General features: G+C 35.9%; 2 long non-coding RNA genes across 2 annotated transcripts in view; one reads left to right on the top strand and one right to left on the bottom strand.

Annotated features, from left to right (window-relative positions):
• LOC134808279 (uncharacterized) overlaps positions 1 to 20,077 on the top strand; it is a 304,981-nt gene that overhangs the window by 245,266 nt on the left and 39,638 nt on the right. The window lies entirely within an intron of this gene.
• The window catches only part of LOC107968126 (uncharacterized), a 107,833-nt gene continuing 102,447 nt past the window's right edge, over positions 14,692 to 20,077 (bottom strand). Inside the window, exons 2-3 of the long non-coding RNA XR_001709058.3 lie at positions 15,599 to 15,788; positions 14,692 to 14,831 (exon numbers count right to left, since the gene is read on the bottom strand). This is a non-coding gene — a long non-coding RNA (uncharacterized LOC107968126). The remainder of the gene's footprint in view (positions 14,832 to 15,598; positions 15,789 to 20,077) is intronic.

Raw genomic sequence — 20,077 nt, 5'->3', positions numbered from 1 at the left:
CCTCTGAAAAGTAAATGACCCAAAATAGAGAATTCTAATTTTTGAAATACAAATTTCGCATTTCAGTGGAAATGTACTTCTAGTTGATAGTTCAACTAGGATTCTCTGTAGCTCAAAATGTTTCCTATTTGGGTATTTGAAATAGATTTAAGAGGATCACTAAATATAATAGCTATTCAAAATTTGGAAACAGAAACTGAAAAAGTATGTGTGTGTGTATGTGTGTGTTTCAAATGATAAATCATGTTCATGCCAGGGAGGATAAGTTAACGTCAATCTCACGGTGAATCGGCTAAGTTACACAGATATTGGAACACTGTGAAAGGTTTACTAACCAGTCCTGAGTCTTATTTGACATTACCGTCAGGCAAAAAAAGAAGAGTATATTTTAGTATTTGAAATCTCTATGGTAACAAAATTGTTGATCTGTAGTCATTTTTCAGAAGTCATAAAATCACTTGAAGTGTTAAAAAATGTTCAGTTTTCATAGTCTGGAAATATTTGTAGGACTCTAGAAGCTAAAATAAACTGTTATCTTCATTTGAAGTTGTTCCCAATGCCTATTCAGTAGTGTAAGCACTCTGCATTTTTATTTCAGTGGTGAAGATAGATGATCCATCCACACCTAGTTGTCCCTTAGTATAATAGCCTTTATTTATGAGTGTTCATGGAGAGAGCTATAGTCATTAGCCAGAGAATAGGATAAAACTACCAGGCCCTTATGATGATAAAATGAACCTTGGCTACATAAAAAGATTAAAATCTTACAGTAAGGAACTTATATTTCTGGCTATGACAAATTAGTTTGTAAAGACCAGCCTTTCCTCATCTAAGAATTATACAAGCTGGATAGAACTAAGAGGAATCTATTTGAATACACTGGAAACAAAATGGAAAGTCAGCAAGGACTAGGGAGTCCAAAATCTCAAAGAAATCCTGAAAAGAAGAGACTAACAGAGAGGGGAGCCTAATATTCAGTTCTGTTTTTTCCCTTCCAGCAGTTTACTCATTTGTAAATGGTGGCTGAACAGCTAAAAAGCTTCCAGACCTTTGTTCAGTCTCCTAGAGCTTGAGAGATGAAACTTGGAGTTGGGCACTGTCAAAGCGGGATGCTTGGGCTTTTAGTTGGGATTCCTAGAGGGTACCTGTTATGAGAGTGAGAGTAAGAGAACCACGGAGCATCTTGTGAGTCAGAGCAAATCAGAAAATGTATCAGCTTTTATAGCATTGACATCTAGCTCTCATCAGCTCAATCATAGATTGGGTTAATCTGTTTTATCCCTGGTTTAAAGACTTGTCAAAACCAAAAACAAAGCAAAAAGATAAATCTTTGATAGAGAACAAAATCCTTCAGACTCTCGAAATATCTCTACAAATTTTCACACACAGTAATTATCATTTAGTCAAAAGTTACATACATACCAAGAGACACTGCCAAATGACACACACACAAAAAAAGAATAAAAGCAACAGTAAAAAGAGATCTACAAGACATCCATATTTTGCAGTTACTAAATACAGACTTTTAAATAAACATGATAAACATGTCTAAGAATATAGATGACAAGATGGGGAATCTATTAAAAAGAGTCAAATGAAAATTATGTAATTGAAAATTACAATAACAGTAATTAAAAATGCAACATATGGATGTAATGCAAGATTCAACAAATCTATCTTTGCCTTTTTTCTATCTTTTACCACTAAAATATATGTTACAGAACAGGAACTTTGTCTATTTTTCCTTGCTATTTCTGCAACATTGAAAATAATACATGATAAAAATAGATACTTAACAAATATTTATTAAATGAATGAATTAATGATAGCTTGCCAAGAGACAAATAAAGTGGTCTATCCTTTTAAGGCTAGAGTTACAAGCAAGGAGATGAAAAAGACAAGACAGGGCAGAAACATTTGTTGGCACAAGGGCAGCAGAAAATGAAGATAGGAAAGAGCTGCAGAATCATAGACAAGTCTCCACTCAATGTGTTCTCTTATTTGCCATCTTCTACTTCTCTCAGCTGCTTCCACTGTAATAAGACTTCTAGTTGAATACAAGAAGAAATGTTGAAAGCCACCTGTGGTTATGCACCTGCTGCACAATTACGGGCTGCCCAGCAGAAAGACTGAGTTACTGAGTTGGTTCAGACCTCAATAGGAGACTGATAAAACCAGGAAGTGCTATGATAGAACTTTCCTCATTCTTCTCTGAACCTCTCCTCTTGGGGAAGGGTTGCAGGAGAATCCTAAGTCTTAGACTCCTCCACGGCTTTGCAGTGGCACATGGGAGGAGGTTTCACATTAACCATTTTCCTTCCCAAGGATAGGAAACTAAATGCTTCCCTTAAATACTGTGTGTGAAAATTTGTAGATATTTTGAGAGGCTGAGGATTTTGTTCACTGTCTCAACTTAGGCAGCAGGCCATGTAGTTTCAAAATATTTGTGCTTTTAGAATTAAATGATATTTAAAAGGAGCCATAATAACTGGAGAAAAAAAAAGCAGAAAAAAAATAAAGGTGAGAAACTCAGGGGGGAATTAAGTAGCCCAGGCAGTTTATAGGCGACAGTTATAACTTCAGAATTTTCTATTGCCATCCTTTAAATATCTTCAAATTAACAGAAAGAGGGAAAGAAAAAAATTTACTTGAGGTAAAATGTGGTTAGACCATAAGGAAACACTGAAAGCTAAAAAATAAAAGGCTAAAGTTAAATATCTACAAAAAACTTTTCTTAATCTATGCAACACAGATTTTTTTTCTTTGAGAAATTTTTTCACTGAAGTGCAGAGATTATTCTTAGACTTACCAATTTAGTCTGCTGTTTGATTTCCTTGCTTTGATCATCAAATCAGTGTTAGTGTTGTCTCTGTGAGGCAAGCCATCTATTCTAGACATTAGCTAGGTAAAACGAGAATACAAAAGGCCATAGATGAATAAGAAATCCAGGACCCACGGAAGGAGAGAAGTTTGAAGCCCTGGCCAGGAAGCCATTCCTAGAGGATTCAAGAATTCCAGGAATACTACAGATACCAGAATTCCAGGAATGAAATACACGAGGCAGACTCCCTAGGGCATCTTTGGGTGAAGGCTAAGTAGGGCAAAAACTAGCCAAGGGCAGGAGCTCACGTTACTCAGGGGAGTCTAGAACATTCTCCTTAATTTATCAGCACTGATACTCTTTGTGAAGGCCTAAGAATGACCTCTGCAAACTCCACTCAAAGAGGCAACCAACTCTTCCACCCTTTATTTTATGGTCCAAAAGTACTATTGGGAAGTTGGATCCTTTCTCACTTCGTCCAATTCCTGAAAGCTATATAGAGCAATTAAGAGAATACTTGTAGGTCTCTGAAAATATTAACACTTTCCAGAGTTTGAATTACTATTTTTGCTTAACTTATCTGTGTAAAATTACATAGTTCCAGAATGAGTAGGGTTATCTTAATTACAGAAAACAGGGTTCTCTTCATTGAGATCTGACAGGTAAACAGGTGGAGGTTAGTGTTAGTGGCCTGATAGATTATAGACAACTGTCAAAACTAGGTGAAGAACATATACATACAACACATACATATACATACAGTGAAATAGATCTGATTCTACCAGATTCTATTAGATATTTATTTCATTTTTTAAAAACAATGCCTTGTAGTCCAATATCACACCAGGAAACTAGGTAAAGGGGCTGTTTTTTGTCACTCAGTGTGTCACGGTATAATTTTACCTATCATTATTTCAGCCGAAGGTGGCATTTAGCAGTTCATTAGTGATTAATAGGGCCCTCCATTGCTCAAAGACAATCTTAGATATTTAAGGAAAGCATTTAGTTTAGATTGACGGTTTTTCTATCCTAACCACGTCTCTAAAACAAACAAACTAAAAAGTTATGGTGAATTCTATTAAGAAATATATATTTCAAGTCAATTTGCCACCAAACTGTAAGCAGGAATGACAATAAGACATAGGTCTCTCTCCCTCAGCAAGCTTCATTTCCCTATCAAAAGAGAGCAATGCGTGCAATGTCTGAGTAGAAGACTTAACCATTTTTCAGCCCCGTCATTCTCTTTTTATATTTTGTTCACAATGGTAACTGTCTGGTTTGATGCATTGGTTCTGATGCTTTCACCTGTCTGTTGTCATTCAGGTGCTAAACGAGGAGAATGAATATGTATAATTCTTTCAAGAGTGCGTTAGAATGACCCATCTTGGCATATTTTATGACATATCCCACCAGAGCCTGATTATTTTGTGAAGTTGGCATTCAAGTTATACTGGTTGGCTTTTGATAGCCTTTGCCAACTTCTTCTGAGCATATATGATTAATCAGTACAATAAAATGGGACACTCTAAAATGTAGGATTGATGAATGAGTAAAGATTTTAAAACTTTCATTCCTTTATCAGTCATTCAAGACAGTTTTACTACCCTGTTACCGGAAAGTATTTTAGGACATCTTCCACCATTTGATCACTGTGCTGGTATTGAGTAGCCCCTCATAAAATGGGGAGAAATGGATCTTTTGATTTTGATAAAGATTCTCCCTTCTAGATGAGGAGGTAGTGTTTTCTTCTTTGGAATATTGTCAAGTGACTTTTGGTAGGTAATAGAGAGAAACCAATAGTAGCTGGGAAATCTTAGGCCTAGTTGAAAAGGCCTTTTGAGAATCAAGTCTGGATTGGAATTGGAGAAGTTTCTTTGGCATACCCCTTCATTGGGCCACTGGGAAAAACACATGGAAAATTTGTAAGTCTGACTGTTTTTATTCATTCACTCATTTAATAAATTCTTATAGAGCCCTATGTGCCAGGGACTGTGATAAAAATGATGACACAAAGTTAGTAGAAAAAGCCTCTTTCTTGAGATATTCATAGTGTAACTGCCTGAGGGGTTCTTCCAGCCCACTGCACAAACAAAACCAGTTCACTGAGACCATGGCATTGCAGTAAAGAGACTTTAATTGACACAAGGCTGGCTGTGCCATGTGGGAGATGGTTATTACTCAAATCAATCTCCATGAAAATTTGGAGGCTAGGGTGTTTCAAGGAAAGTTTGGCAGGCCAGGGAATCTGCTTCTCTGCATGGGGCTGCAGAACCCCTTGGTGGGTCCACATGGAGTCACTGGTTGTCCACCCATCCATGGGTCAGAAACATGGAAACCTGAAAAGACATCTCAAAGGCCAATCTTACGTTTTATGGTAGTGATGTTATCTGCAGGAGTAATTGGAGAAGTTGCATATCTTGGGACCTCCGAAATAATATCTGGTAATCTTTTATGTCTGCACATTAGCAGAATTCAGGTTCCTCTCATCCTCCTAACCTGATGGTCTTTTATTAACTAAACAAATATGGTTTAGTTTATGGGAAGAACAATTATCATTTAAACTATAAACTAAATGTCTCCTAAAGTTAGCTTGACCCAGGCCCAGGAATTATTAAGGGCAGTTTGGAGAATAAAGGCAAGATGGGGGTTGGCTACATCAGATCCCTTTCACTGTCATAATTTTCTCATTGTTATAATTCTTGCAAAGGCAGTTTCAATAGCTTTGTTGTGGAGAAAATAGATGAATGTACAGAAAATGTGCATGCAGTCTTAAAGCATTCAAGTTAAACACAATCTCTCTTAAGGGTGGAAGAAAAGTGTTCCTGGAAATCTAATTATTCAAACCTTACAACTCTACTTTTGGTAAATGCTTTAGAAAAGATCAAGGCTTGGTATCGATGATCCCAAGCCACCAAATGGCAAATGCAGATCAGCTTATGTAGAAAGAAACAAAATGCATATATTTCAGAGATGAGGATTCAGATTGGACAATTATTTTCTTAGTCTCATTGATTAAAAGTTATTGTCCTTTTTTTTTTTTTTTACTGTGAGGAATTTGGAGTTTTATTTAAGGATACACTATCTTTCAAATTAGATTTTCTATAAATATATCTGTTGAAGTCTATATATTTTTCTTTAAGATGGATAGTTCAGCCATTTTTAGAACATTATTTTTGTCATATTTACACAATGTCAAGTTAGAGTATCATTTAGCAATATTTTTGTGTGTACATACTTGGACTGACTGAAGAACTCTGACCAATAGGATCAAGATTCTGGCTTTCAGAGGGCATCTTTTGTGGAATTTCATCTCACCTGGGAAGACTGAGTATTGCCATGGCAGGGACATAACCACTCTGGGTTTTCTTTTCTAATAAGGCCTTCCAGAGAGGGAAGAAGAGAAAGAGGATCCACAGGAGCACAAGCAAAGACAGATGTGGATTCATAAGTTGCTGGGGGTTTCAGGACAATTAAATCATATTTTACCATTTCTCAGCAGAACTAGCAATATTGATTCACCAAAACACTTATGTGTCTCTATCAAGATATCTTTGTGTCCATCTTCATTCTTACTATTGGTGATATCAAGGGGTGATTGAGTTGGAGGAATTTCTAGCTCCAGATAATTTCCATCTATATTCCCAAAATCACATATATATATGTGATTTTGGGAACATATATATGTGATACATATATATACATATATATGATACATATATATACATATATATGATACATATATATACATATATATGATACATATATATACATATATATGATACATATATATACATATATATGATACATCATATATATATGATACATATATATATATATATATATATATATATGATACATTCCCCAACCAGAGCCAAGAATGAGGACATGGGTAGAATAAATAAAGCATGGGAGATGTAAAACATGTCCACTGTGTGTTTGCCTCCTCAAGCCCGAATGCATTTCATAGGATGAAATGGACATAGAGGGCAGCCCATAAAGGGAAAACAAGTCATCAATAGACAACCTTTGTAAACAATGTAGAACCTAAAGGAAAACTTCCCCTTCATCCTCTGAAGGTTTATTGAAAATCACAACTGACAAAAGATTAATAGGAGAAAAGTCATACAGGTTTGTTAATGTGCACAGGAGGGTCCTAGGGAGAAATTACAGAGTAATCACCCCTCAGCCAGTGGGGTACAGATGCTCATATATGAAACCACCTTTGCAAAATTATGACAGTAAGAGATATCTGACATGGGTGACTCCATCTTGCTTCTAGCCTCAGAGGGTGGCTGTCTTTGCTTATTCCTGGGTGTAAGCCAAGCTAACTTTCGGAGAAATGTAGTTTACAGTTTAAATGATAATAGCCCTTCCCCAAAACTAAACTGTTCTTATAAAACTAATGAAACTAAGGAGGATGAGAGGGTCTTGAATTCTAAATAATTACCAGCCATTATTCTGTAGTTCGTAAGATTTACTTACAACTTCCCCAGTTACTTGAGCAGATAACATCATCACTATTGTAGAACACAAGATTGACTTTTAGAGATGTACTTACAGGTTTTCTTTCATTTCTGACAAGGGATAACCCCATCTGGGCCCTCTAACCAGTCCTGCGGCCCCTACCCAGAAACTGACTCAGCACAGGAGGACAGCTTAATTTCCCTATTATTTCACCTCCAACTCAACCAGTCAGTATGCCTCCTACCCTAGCTCCCTGCCCACCAAACTATCTTTGAAAAATCCCTAACCTCCAAGCCTTTGGGAAGATCATTTTGAGTAATGACTCTGTCTCCCATGTGGTGTGGGTGGTCTCGTGTCAATTAAACTCTTTTCTGCATGCAATGACATGGTCTTGGTGAGTTGATTTTGTTTGTGCCACAAGCAGGAAAAACCCGTTGAGTAGTTACATATACCCTTCTTCTTAGAGGAAAGGGAGATGTGGAAATGTAGATGATTTTAGAAGTATAATAAATGATGTTTTGGGAAAGTGAATGGGCTTAAAGAACATACAATTGCCTGGGACAAAGTCTGTTGGGCTCGAAGAGCAGACAGTGGTTTGCAACAAGTCTGTCCAGGTGTGTTGATAGATTAGTCTTTCTTCCTGTTATATGAGTTTAATTAATGAATACTCGGGGAAGGAACCAGAGGTAACTGTTTTCCTTGGTGGGTCAAGATTTTAGACAGATGAGGGCACTTCAGAGAATGACTTCATCCTGTGCTTCCTGAGAGGCAGAAGACTAAGAGACAGGGTGGCAGGGTGGTGTGGAGGGGCAGTCAGGGAGACCTTGAGGTTTCCTCGGTTCAGCATGTCAAAGTGCCATATTTTGGTTTGTTTCTGAACCCCAACAACAATAATAGCAGCCAATTATTTTTAACACTTACTACATGCCAGTTACTTTTCTGTATGTTTTTGTACAATAGCACTAATCCTTAGTTTATTCAATCCACATTTGTATCCTCAGTAAGTGGAAGAGTCGAGATTTGAGCCAAGGTGGTCTGACTCCCAAGCCATGTTTCATATCCCTGGAGAAAAGATCTCTTTTAAATCTCATCTACTCTTTCTAGCAACACAAAGAATGGCTCAATGATTGCTCTGATCTTCAGTGGTATATGAATTGTTAGTGTCAGCTTTAGCTTTACAGAAGGGGGTGCATTTGGGGTCCTTTCTCAAGGTTCTGAATTTATCATTTGATATTTAAGAGAGAGAGAGTGCATTTTCACCAATTTTGGTTGCATTACTGCTGACTCTAGAGACTAAAGGCAGAAAAGGCTGTTTTGAGTCTTTGTAGAACGAATTACAAAGTTAGAACTACTTAATTGCAAATTTCATAGACCAAGAATTCAGAGAGGAAGACAATTTTGAAAGTCAAATACTCTATGATGATTATGGAGTAGTTGAAAACCATAGAATAAGGCTATATGGTATCTCCACTTTGCCCTCCAGGTACCAGCAGATTTAGATGAGAAGCCCCTTGTTGACAAAGACTCACTCCCTGTCTGCCAACACCCAGAATTATCAGCAGGAAATTAATAGCTTCTGTACCCCATCATTTCATGGGGAGTCTGAGAATAAGCAGATAATATATGCATAGAGATAATTAGACTTTCAGAGGTAAGGTGCTGCTGAATGTTTGATTTCTTGTTTTTCCTTTTGTTTTTTTTTTCAAAAAAAATTAATGGAAGTGGCTAGAATTAACACAGTGTTCAAAACAGAAGCTTGGAAAAACCACTGATAAGCAAAGTCTGACTTTCTACAAGCAAATGCACAGGGTTCCAAACAGAGTTGAGAAACAAAAGCCTGGGCTGCTCTGGTTAAATAGTTTCTACATTTTGAAAAAAATCAACCACAACTGGCAAAACATTTTTTTTTCCCTTTTTTTCCCCTTAAATCTACAGGGAAGAGACATCGGATACCAACTATCCTCAGCTCTCTGGTCTTTTGAGTTCATTTTCCAAATCTATACACAAAAGCAGCAGAGAATATAGTAGAATAAATGTGTCCAGGGAAGAAATAAGTGCATTGGGGAATTGAATAGAAATGATAAAAATCACTCACACTTCTTTATTGAAATAATTAAATATGAAGTGGAGTGGAGAGTAGCAGATGAATTCTAATAGTAATTGAATTGGCACTTAGGAGTTACCTTATCTGCCTTGCCACAATTCAAAACTCCCCACAGTGTTTTCTCTCAGTCCACATCATATTAATTATGCCTCTCATCCACCATCTTGTTTGTGAGCAAAGTAGTTAGTATGCATGGAGAGGCATTCAGCTATCCTAATGGGGTTCAGTGAGTAGTTATTCTATACCTCAAGAAAATGGCATCTGTTTCTGTAGCACACAAGAAGCAGCTAATACACATACCAACTGCCATGGGGATTTCTTCTTCCTGTTTTATGAAAAGAACAAAGGTTTCTGTTTTTTATAACTCAGATACATGGTCCTGCTTTCTCTATCTGGGTGAAAATCTTGGAGCTTGATTCTTGTCAACTCCATCTTCAAAAATATTTGGTTTCCCACAAGTAAGTTTTCTGTTTTATGTGCATTTTTGCAGATCCCACCTATCGCATGTCATGCAGAATACTTGCTGAAATCCTACTTAAAAGTGGAATTTTGTTATAAAATTTTTTCCTCCTATCATATTTTCAGCACACTTTGTTTTATTTTATAGAACAGAGAAGATTATTGATGTAGGTTTTCCAGCCAATCAAATTATTCTGCCTCTGATTGCCATGCTCTCTTTGGATGGGGGAGTATGATGATAGATGATTTCTGCAGTATACAGGTTCTTTTCAACCTTGATTATATGGACTAGTTTTCTTGTTTTAAGATTAGTCAGTGGGAAGAATGGAGTTGAGAAGTAAAGATTTTGCTAGCTGGAATTCTATTTATCTTGTTCTGCTTAAACAGTTCCAGCAAAAATAATAATAATAAAAAATAAAAATAAAAAATGAAGGCAGAGGGATGTTAACTAAGTTTAACCTAAGGCCAATTGGGTTAAACTAATTAATCACTTAAGAATAAGAGGGAAAATTGAGACAATAGAAAACATCGTGTATGGAGTTGACCTGTAGCCTCACTCACCCCTTTGTCTATGTGTGCATAATTTAATTGCCATCTGAAATTATTCTTGTTCACTGTCAAAGTAACTAATTCATTGGCCTGCAAAAAATGATGAAGACTTGGGCCTCTGGATCAAGGCACTGAGAGGTTTCAGTCATACAATAAGTTCCCTTTGAGGGTGAGGGATGTTATATAATTTTTAATCATTAAAACTATCATTATGAATATTAATTTGTCTCCCCAACCATTTGGCGGGTGGCCCAGTAATACCAGAACACAGCATGGAAAATTTTGCTGTAGGGATATGTGTTTGGAGGCATTGCTTCAGAGGCCAGTATAAGAGATCGCAGTAGCTGTTGGGGATAAGATAGATATGAACATACTGTTTGATTTCTTTTTCAAGATCAAATTTGCGTCGATGTCTCTCCAATTCCTTTATTGTGTAGGTATCGTTTCCTGCTATTGTTTGTTATTTGACTCATAAGCTTTTATACCTTGTCTATTATCCTTAAGTGTTGCTTAGGCTAAGCTAGGCTTCAATCAAGTGTATATTTTCAGGTCCAATTGAGGCTCCAAACTTTGATTTCCACATTCTGATATACTAAAACAAGCCAGGAGCGAGGCTATGTCTACACTCTACTATTCAATAAATTAGAGATTGGAAAGGTGTAAGAGTGCAAATCAGACTTTTCAGAATAAAAAGCACTAACTTCAAGATTTTAATTTATTTTGAACACCTTTGAAATATTTTCTAGTATTTTAGGGTGGTTCTAAATATGAAATAATGTGTTACTTTTTGCATTCCTCTGATGAAAGTCGTAATCTTCCTTAAAGTAAAAATATAACCCTAAATTACCTGATTTGATCGCCGGTATTTATCAAATTAGTTATTTGCTAAATCTATATTCTTACTTAACCTTCATGGGCATGACAGCAATCGTATAGGCTTCGGAGATAACAAAACTGTAAATGTTGTGTGGAATAAAAGATTTAACACCGAATGGTGTGATTAACTAATGGGACGGCATTGCAAATGGCAGCGCAACAGGAAAATCCTTGCATTACTGTGAAAAAAAAATTAAGATGGATAAAATGTATTAAGTCCTACAAATGAGAATGAAAAAGTTGTAGGAAAAAAACAAATTCTAGTGCAGGAAAATCAGCTTAGTAAAAATTGCAAATGCATGTAATAAAACTAATTCAGGCAGGATATTAATCTTGTGTAAAAAAGATAAAAGCATGTTAAAGCCTGATTGTAAAATATTAATGTGCTAAACCATCATAAAACTTCACATATGCCCTTTAGCGATAGTATTGTTAATGATGATAAAAACTTATTTGCAAATTCTTCTTTTATGAAGTCTGGGAACAGAAAATCTGAAAATGAAGACTAATGTAGACATCTACTGTGTGTAAAAGATAGGAAATGGTGGAGGTTAATGAGGTTTAGGGCAACTGGTCTCTTGACATTTAACCGTGTGACCATAATCAAAGACCCTGTGCAGTCTCTGCGTGAAGTGATTGGAGATGATTCGGGTTTGCACCCTAATACTATTGGGAGTATTCTTAACTCATCCTAATTTGTTTTCTGACAGGGCACATGCTCTTGGAATTACACTTATCTTGGCCCACAATAAAGGAAACTGCATTTCTAGATTTCTTTCTTCCACTGAAGCCCCATTTTAACAAAAACAAAGGTGGAATTCATCTCAAGCCTTATTCTGCTTTTACATCATTATGTTACTGGCTCTGAATTTTAGGGGCTAGAGTCACTGAAATTCTGTGATAGCTCAGGAGACTGTTTTTGTATAATAGGGGGAGGCAGCAGGAAGAACTGAAGTAGGCTCCCCTAGGTCAATCAGCTTGACCTGCATGCAAATCCTTATTATGTCACTTACTACAGGATGTTGATTCATTTATTTAACCTCTCTGAGTCATGCATACTTAATAGAAAAAACACATAGGGACAAAAAAAGGGTTAATAATCCCTATTTGCACGGTTCTTGTGGGGGTCTATAATGAAGTATATAAAGCTTCTGTTATCAGTGCTCAAATGTAATCATAATTATTAAAATGTTTATTACTGAATTTTTTTTTAATCTACTCAAAGTTCTACCAGCTGACCTCCCACACAGTATGAGTATTCCACACGTCATGATTCATTCACCTATTTCCATGTAACTGGAAAGTTTTCTCTGTTCACCAATGTTTAAGAAAATCCTATTCATGTACTAAGACCTGAGTCACATCCCACTTTTTCCAAAAGGCATTTCCAGCTCCTCCAACACAAAATGTACCTTCTGTGTTTCTCCGGTCTCCTGTTAAAGTTATCTTCCTTTCAACTCTGGTTGAATCATGTTTTATTTCTCCCTTAATAGCAGGAGCAATGACTTGTACTTCTCTCACATCTCACCTTCCTCACAAACTCCTAAAACATTTAGCATGTTACCCAATACATGTTTGAAATTCCTTTATTTGGTTGCGTTCTTAGAACACAGGACCAAGAGAGATTCAAATTCTTTGATTGATTATGAAGACAAGAGCATGGCCTTTGAAGAATTTTTAAGAGCACACAGCTCAGGTTTTGACTATAACTTCAGGACCCTCATATTTTGTAAAATGACACCATATTTAAGGCATACGTCTAATTAGAAGTAAGCCAATGAGGAGACCATTTGTCATTGACTTTATAAACCCATCACCAACCTGATGGTGAATATATATTAAATGGACTTTTCTCAGCTACACTGCTGAATGTATTTGTGCTTCTGTTCTCTTCAGCTCCATTTACCTTTACCACTCTTATCTTCTCATTGTTGATTCCTGTCCAGGTACTGTTTTGTGATGTCTTGTCAAGTCATCAGCCCAAGTGACATGGTGAACAAAGGGAAGGAAACTCTGCTCTCGCTAATCTCATGCCATTTTGCTTTTCTGCCTCAATAGCTTTTGCTCTTTAAGCTACAGAGAGACCTTCCACAGATCAGAAGGCTGCTCAGGGAACATGGAGGCCAGACATAAATAATCTAGATGACAATAGGGATGGCTATTTATAAAAGTTTGTAAAAACAAAAGAGGAGTCTGATAGCAAAACTGGATTGGTTTTACAGAGCAGAGGTAGCATATCCCACGTAGCCTAGGCCTAGTTGTATTATCCCTGAGAAAAACTGAAGTCCACATAGCAGCATTTCATTAATTTAAGTAAACCTTCAGAACAAAAAGGCAGAGGGAGCTCAAAACATCTTGTGTTGCTGATTTTTTAGTATCTTGTGTTTTGTTTTCTTATTTGTATTACCACTACTTGTGACTGACTTGTCTGCTAATCCATATTTTAAAATCTAGTGCATGGCCTCATCAAATAACCTACTACCATAGTCTATAATCTCCTATTTAATTAAGAGATAAGCCTTAATAAAATATGGTTAGCATGAATAAGCTTTGGATATGATCCTATGGCCATGTCATCCTAAATACTGTTTGGATTAAACCATCAATAAATGTAAGCCTTTTAAAAATATATAAGATGTCTCTAGAATGGATAAAGAAGCATCTTGGAAATGAGAGGTTAGTAAATTTAAAAAAAATTATGAGGCTTTTTATAAAAACATATTTTTAAGACTTTTCAAATACTCTGGCTTTAGGAATGAACACACATATTGGCTCTGATTCAATTCTCCATTTGACATCATAGGCCCAAGTTTTGCTTTGTTCCTGCATAGTATAGATGTTTTCAGATGTAACAAGATTCAAATAATCTGATTATGATACTGGAAACTTTTGTCTTTTTCTTTAAAAAAGAAATATCTGTTAGTGGAAGGCATTAGAAACCAGTAATTATAGCACTACTAAGGAAGTGACCTTACAGGTTGTCATACCTGTTAAGTTGGATTTGTATAAAGTGAAGCTCATTTAGCACTTGATTGTATACAGTCCTATAGTGTTCTTTAAGGTTTCACATGGCTGGTCTTCCCAAATAGTTAGTTAGAAACAATTCAAGAGAAAAATTTATTTTGCTTCACTGTTCCTAAACACTTCCAAGTCTGTCACTCACTAAACCCAGTGCAGTTGGACTAACCACACAATAATACTGAACTTCGGTTTCCTTTTCGTCAAATGACAATAATTATACTTGCCTTGACTAATTCATAGGATCATTCTGAGGCTTACTTGAGATATCAGATGTCTAACTTTTTCATAAGTTGTAAATCCCTATATAGATATTAAATATTATTATTGTGATAACTGACACCTATAAGTAGTTTTTCATTTATATAGCATTAATACAATGAGGTCACAAGCCAAACAGTTGGTTCTCACAGTATTTTATTTGTGGTATGAAAAAGTAAGCAGTTTCTAAAGTACTTCACATAATTCTAGTTGTAGCTTACAGACCAAGAGAATTGATTTGTATGTATTTCTTCATATTGATGAAATCTATTTCATGCTCTGAAGAAAAAAAAACAACAGTTTTCCATTAAGCAGCATACATCATATAATTCTACACCCAGGATCATGGAAGTTACTATAAAGGTGAGACGTGGTACACTATTTAATAGAATTTACTAAAATTTCTTCCAACACCTATTTTTAAAAACTGAAAAATTATAATTAAAACCATTAACAATTTTTATTGCTAACATGTTTATTCTCATTTTATTTTCTGAAGAGCATAAAATATCTATTACCTTTAATATGGAAATCTATTAAAGAATCTCTTCATTGTCTGAAGGTATGTGGGGGCAAATTCCAATGACTAGACTTGCTGAATATAGTACAGTAAAAAGAAAAAAAATTGATTATTTTATTCTATGACGTCAACACAAAGTTAATACAAAAACTTCTCTGTTCTTAGTCATTGGGTACCTAGTGTGAAATGTCAAAACTAGAACTATGCCAACTATATATATAGTTCTTACTTGCCAGTACAAACTAAGCAATTCCTTTATCAGTGAACCCATAAATAAAAGAACATACAATATATTAGAAACAGAGGGATAAAGAAATTGAAAAACTTTCTTCTCATTCAAATCCTTTATGCTCCCCTCCATAGCCAAGCTTCTTAACTATGGAAAATTATATAAGATGTTTGTCATCATACAGAAAGCCAGACTCCAGGCCCCTCACGCCACTGATGCTTCTTCTTTTAAAGTCGTCTACGGACATTTTTTTTTTTTAAAGCAAAGCAAATGGAAACCTTATTGAACTTAACTTACTTGAAAGCTCAGCAACATTTAGCACTGTAGTGACCTCCTCCTTTTGAACATACTTCATTCTCGCGATCTCGGTCACTCCTTATTCCCCATTTCCCTGGTCATTTCCTCTTAAGGCATTCTTTTCTCTGCCTGAAGATCAAATGTTTATTTTACTGAGGGTTCTGTCCTCTTGTTGAGTTAAACAATTTTCCTGTAGAAAATATAATTCAACATTCATTGATGACTCCTTAATCCAGCAACAACTTCTTCCTAAGCTTCAGACTCAAAAAGCCTAATGGCCTTCAGGATATGTGTATTTTCCTGCCCTATTTTAACTTTTAACGTGTCCAAAAGTAAATATAAAATATCAGCGCCAAAATCTGCTCTTCCTCCTCTGCTCTCCATTTCCACAAATGGTGCCATAGTCCATCCAGTTACCAAAGCCAGAAATTTGTTAGATTCTTATATTTCACTTTCTCCCCCTCTGTCCCATGTCTAAGCACATATCAACTCCCGTTCATTTTATTTTTTACCTGAATGAATCCTGAGTCTTTGCTTCTCTCTCTCTAATTTCAGGCCTATGTGAGTATCAGTAAGGGCGAGGAAACATGGTAGAGTGCTTGAGTTCCCTCTCGTTTTGATATTCCTATCGCTTTTAGCTCTCTCTTGGATTAGAGGAAGGGTATGAACATAATTCCACATTAGTTTATATGTATTTTGAGGCACAGATCTCTGATACAAATTACAAAGGCAGCAGCCAAAATTTGAGAATCCTTTATGCTTGAGGCACAATCACATGGCCCAGCTACTTCATATTTTGCCCCACCCTGTGCCCTTACCACAAATCTGACTGTCGTTACCTCTTACCTCGGTTACATTAATAGCCTCGTAGCAAGTATTTCTGGCCCTGGATTTATAACCTTAGTCTATGATTCACACAATAACTAGAATTAGCCATAAGTATTTGAGAATGACAAAGTGAATAAATGATTGTAAATATTTTAGAGGCTTTTAAATGCCACTCTCATCCCCAAATAGGAAGGTTTAATTAATTCCCACTTCACTTTAAAACAAATTCTAGATGTATAAGTGCCCACAAAGTCCTTTCACCAACACATTATATGTTAAAAAAAAATTTGCCCTCACTTAAAAACAGAGATAGATAGTGCCTTTTTTCTCAGATACTTTAGTCCAAAAGGTATGTTTTTCTGTTAGGTATACCAATTTTAAAGCTGAGAAGAAATTGGTAATTATATTATTCCTTTAATGGTCATATGTGTGTATATACATATATAAATATAATTATCTATAATTATTACGTATGACCTATAGACCCTCAGCAGAGAGGGCTATGATGACATCATCTAATCCCCTCCATAAGTCTTCATGACATTCCATTTCTTTTCAATCCAACTAAAAGCACATTTGTGATGGAACTTATCCAATTTACTTTGGGTGCAGTCAACTTTACAACCTTTTTGGTTTACCACTTCATGTTCTCCATGGTTGGCACAGCCTGGACTGACATAAAAGCAGACCTAGTAATATCCTGGAGAAATAGAGCAAACAATTTTCTAGTCCCATTCTATCTTTATAGCTGCCAATGCTATCTAAATGGCTGACTTCCTCAGCTATATTAATTGCATTTTAGGCTTTCCTAGATGATTTCCTATCTGACCAAATTTTAACTAAGAAACTATAATTAGAAGACTTACAAGTTGACCCAACTGATTTTGCTATTCTGGAACTGAAAGGACAGTGTATTTTATGGTATTGCTACTAAGGATTACTAGGGATTTGCAATTCACTGATATGGATATTGTCCGTAATTCGGCTATGATAAATAGGTGTGCAGTGGGACTAATAATCACTGCCAATAAACTTGGTTTTGCTCTCAAGAGCTACATGGATACAAAGATGAAAAATGAAAATAGCAACCATAGTTGCAGCCCTCACAGAAAGCAGACAATATACTGATGTTTGTATAATATACACAGATATAAATATAATGCAAAACAATCTAAAAATAAGAGCTGACATTCATTGAGTCTTAATATATGCTAGGAATTGACTAAAAGCATGTATGTGGATAACCATCAATCCTTACAAAAAACATGCAAAGCTTTTCTAGATAAGAAAATGAATACTTGGAGAAGTTAAATAATTTGCCCAAGTTTGACCAGGTCAGGATTTAAACTTAATTCCATCTGCCTGTCTGTTTTGTCTGTAAACCTGTGCTATTTTCATAAATACCAGGGAAGAAATAAAGTTGTGTGTGTGTTCAAAGTAAGTTATATTTATCCCTATTTGGAGCCTCAGGGGAGGCTTATAATAAAGAAAGATTTTATTGTTATTTATGCTAAAAATAGCATGGAAAAGGGTCTGGATGAAGGTAAATATTCTAGGCAGAAAAAATAGCAAGAAAAGCATCAAAGTGGGAAAGGGAGGAAAGTGAACAGAAAGCAGGAAGTTGTAGATCTGCATTGCAGGCTAAGCAAAGGATGGAAAGGTAAATTGTGGTCAGTTTATGAAGGGGCTAAGGAGTTTCAACTTAATACAGTAGGCTATGGGGAACATTCCAAGTGTTCTGCAAAGCTTAATTACTGAAATATAATTATACTCTAGAAAGGCTTACCGGGCAACAGAATGTAAATGGATAGGTGTGTGGGAGGGGAGATTGAAAGACAGATAATTATAAAAGGCTATTGCAGTAAGGATAATGAAATGAGGTAGGACCAAAAAAGTAGGAAGGTGAATGAGGGAATATATAACCGTAGTTATCTTCTAAACTCTCCAGCTTTGAGAATTATCATTGCTGATCTTCAAATAATAGATTGTTGTTTGACGCTTAGCAGAGCTAGAAACTACAAACCTTGGGAACTGAATGGTTCCATTTAGGTCTAAAATACCTATAATGTATGACCTGTTATAGATTCTATAAGTGAGAAATATTTATAATATTTTTGTGCAGCTTGAGAAGCAACTCACCACTCAAGATGCTTGGCTCTCTATGCTGTAGAAAGGAGAAGCTATTCAATGGTATAATCAAAGTCCTAGGTCTTTTGTAGAGGTCTTGGCATAACTGGTAGTGTGACTTCAATTTCTAGGCTCAGGTTTCTCGTTTGGAAGATGTCTGTAGTAACAATTATTCTCCTTGCTTCTCTTGGTTGTTATAGGAAATCAAATGAGGTAATTAATGTGAAAATACTTTAGAAAACAAAAAATTATCTCTTCTTTTAAGGGTAGGGATTATTTCAGTGTGCCTCTTTATAGTCTCCAAAGCACTGCATTAAGCCCACAGTAGAGTCTAGAAATATTGTTGAATGAGTGGTGTGTACAGGAGTTTGGGCAGAATGGCTTTTGCACCAATGCATTGATACTATGTTCTATGCAGCAAATGTGGACACATGATTTGATCCCAAGTTGTAAGCCTTTATTGAAAGAAAAGGACAGGAAACAGACATGGTTGTGACCAGGGGCATTATAGAAACATGAAATAAAATATAGCTACTATTGGTTCATTTTCTGTTAGAGGTTCTTTATGACCTACTATAAAGATGTAAAAGCTACAGAGAAAAAACTCATTAAACATGAAGCCTATAGACAATATCTCAGTCAGGAAAGAACTGGCTCTCATAAAGTGGGTGCTTCATTTACTATCCTTTGGGGAAGATGGGCCAAAAAGAAGAGTATCTAATTAGCATACGGACTGTGAAGAAGGGAATATTCTTTCCTTTGACATGACTTTAGTGCACTGGGCATTATAAAAGGAAAAACAAACAAAGAGTGATGTTCAAAAGGAAGAGGGAAAGCCATATATCTTCATTTATTCATTCAGCAAATATTAATATTTAGGGTGCATATAAGAAGGCACAAGAGGAATGCACAGTGCATGTGAAGTAAAGATGGTGCTCCACCAGAAACACTACTTGGGACTCATGGACTTTGAAGGATATGACAACAGATTAATTTACACACAGGCACATAATAAATTATGATTCTTACAAATATTGAGCACAAATAGAATGAATTTTTAAACTATAACAGGAATGGTTAATTTCCAAAGATGTTTTCACTAAATTGAAACACATTTACTCTATAACAGATGGAGCAAAAAGGAAATAAAAATTAAACAAAAATGGGATGAAAATCAGAAAGCTTGCTTTTCACTTAAATAATTTCTACTCTGAGAAGATTCTCCATTGATTTTTCAGGACTTTGGTCATTTGAATTTTTATTTTTTATTGTTTACTTATTTTTTTTTTTGAGACCATCTTGCTTGCTCTGTCGCCCAGGCTATAGTGCAGTGACAGGATCTCGGCTCACTGCATCCTCTGCCTCCTGAGTTCAAGCAATTCTCCTGTGTCACCCTCTCGAGTAGCTGAGATTACAGGCATGCACCACCATGCCCAGCTAATTTTTATTTTTTTATTTTTATTTTTATTTTTAGTAGAGACGGGGCTTCACCATGTTGGCCAGGCTGGTCTTGAACTCCTGACT

The sequence above is a fragment of the Pan troglodytes genome, chromosome 15, assembly GCF_028858775.2.
Source record: "Pan troglodytes isolate AG18354 chromosome 15, NHGRI_mPanTro3-v2.0_pri, whole genome shotgun sequence".
NCBI lineage: Eukaryota > Metazoa > Chordata > Mammalia > Primates > Hominidae > Pan > Pan troglodytes.
The sequence above is the reverse complement of the archived record's forward strand: the minus strand, read 5'-3'. Positions and strand labels throughout refer to the sequence as shown.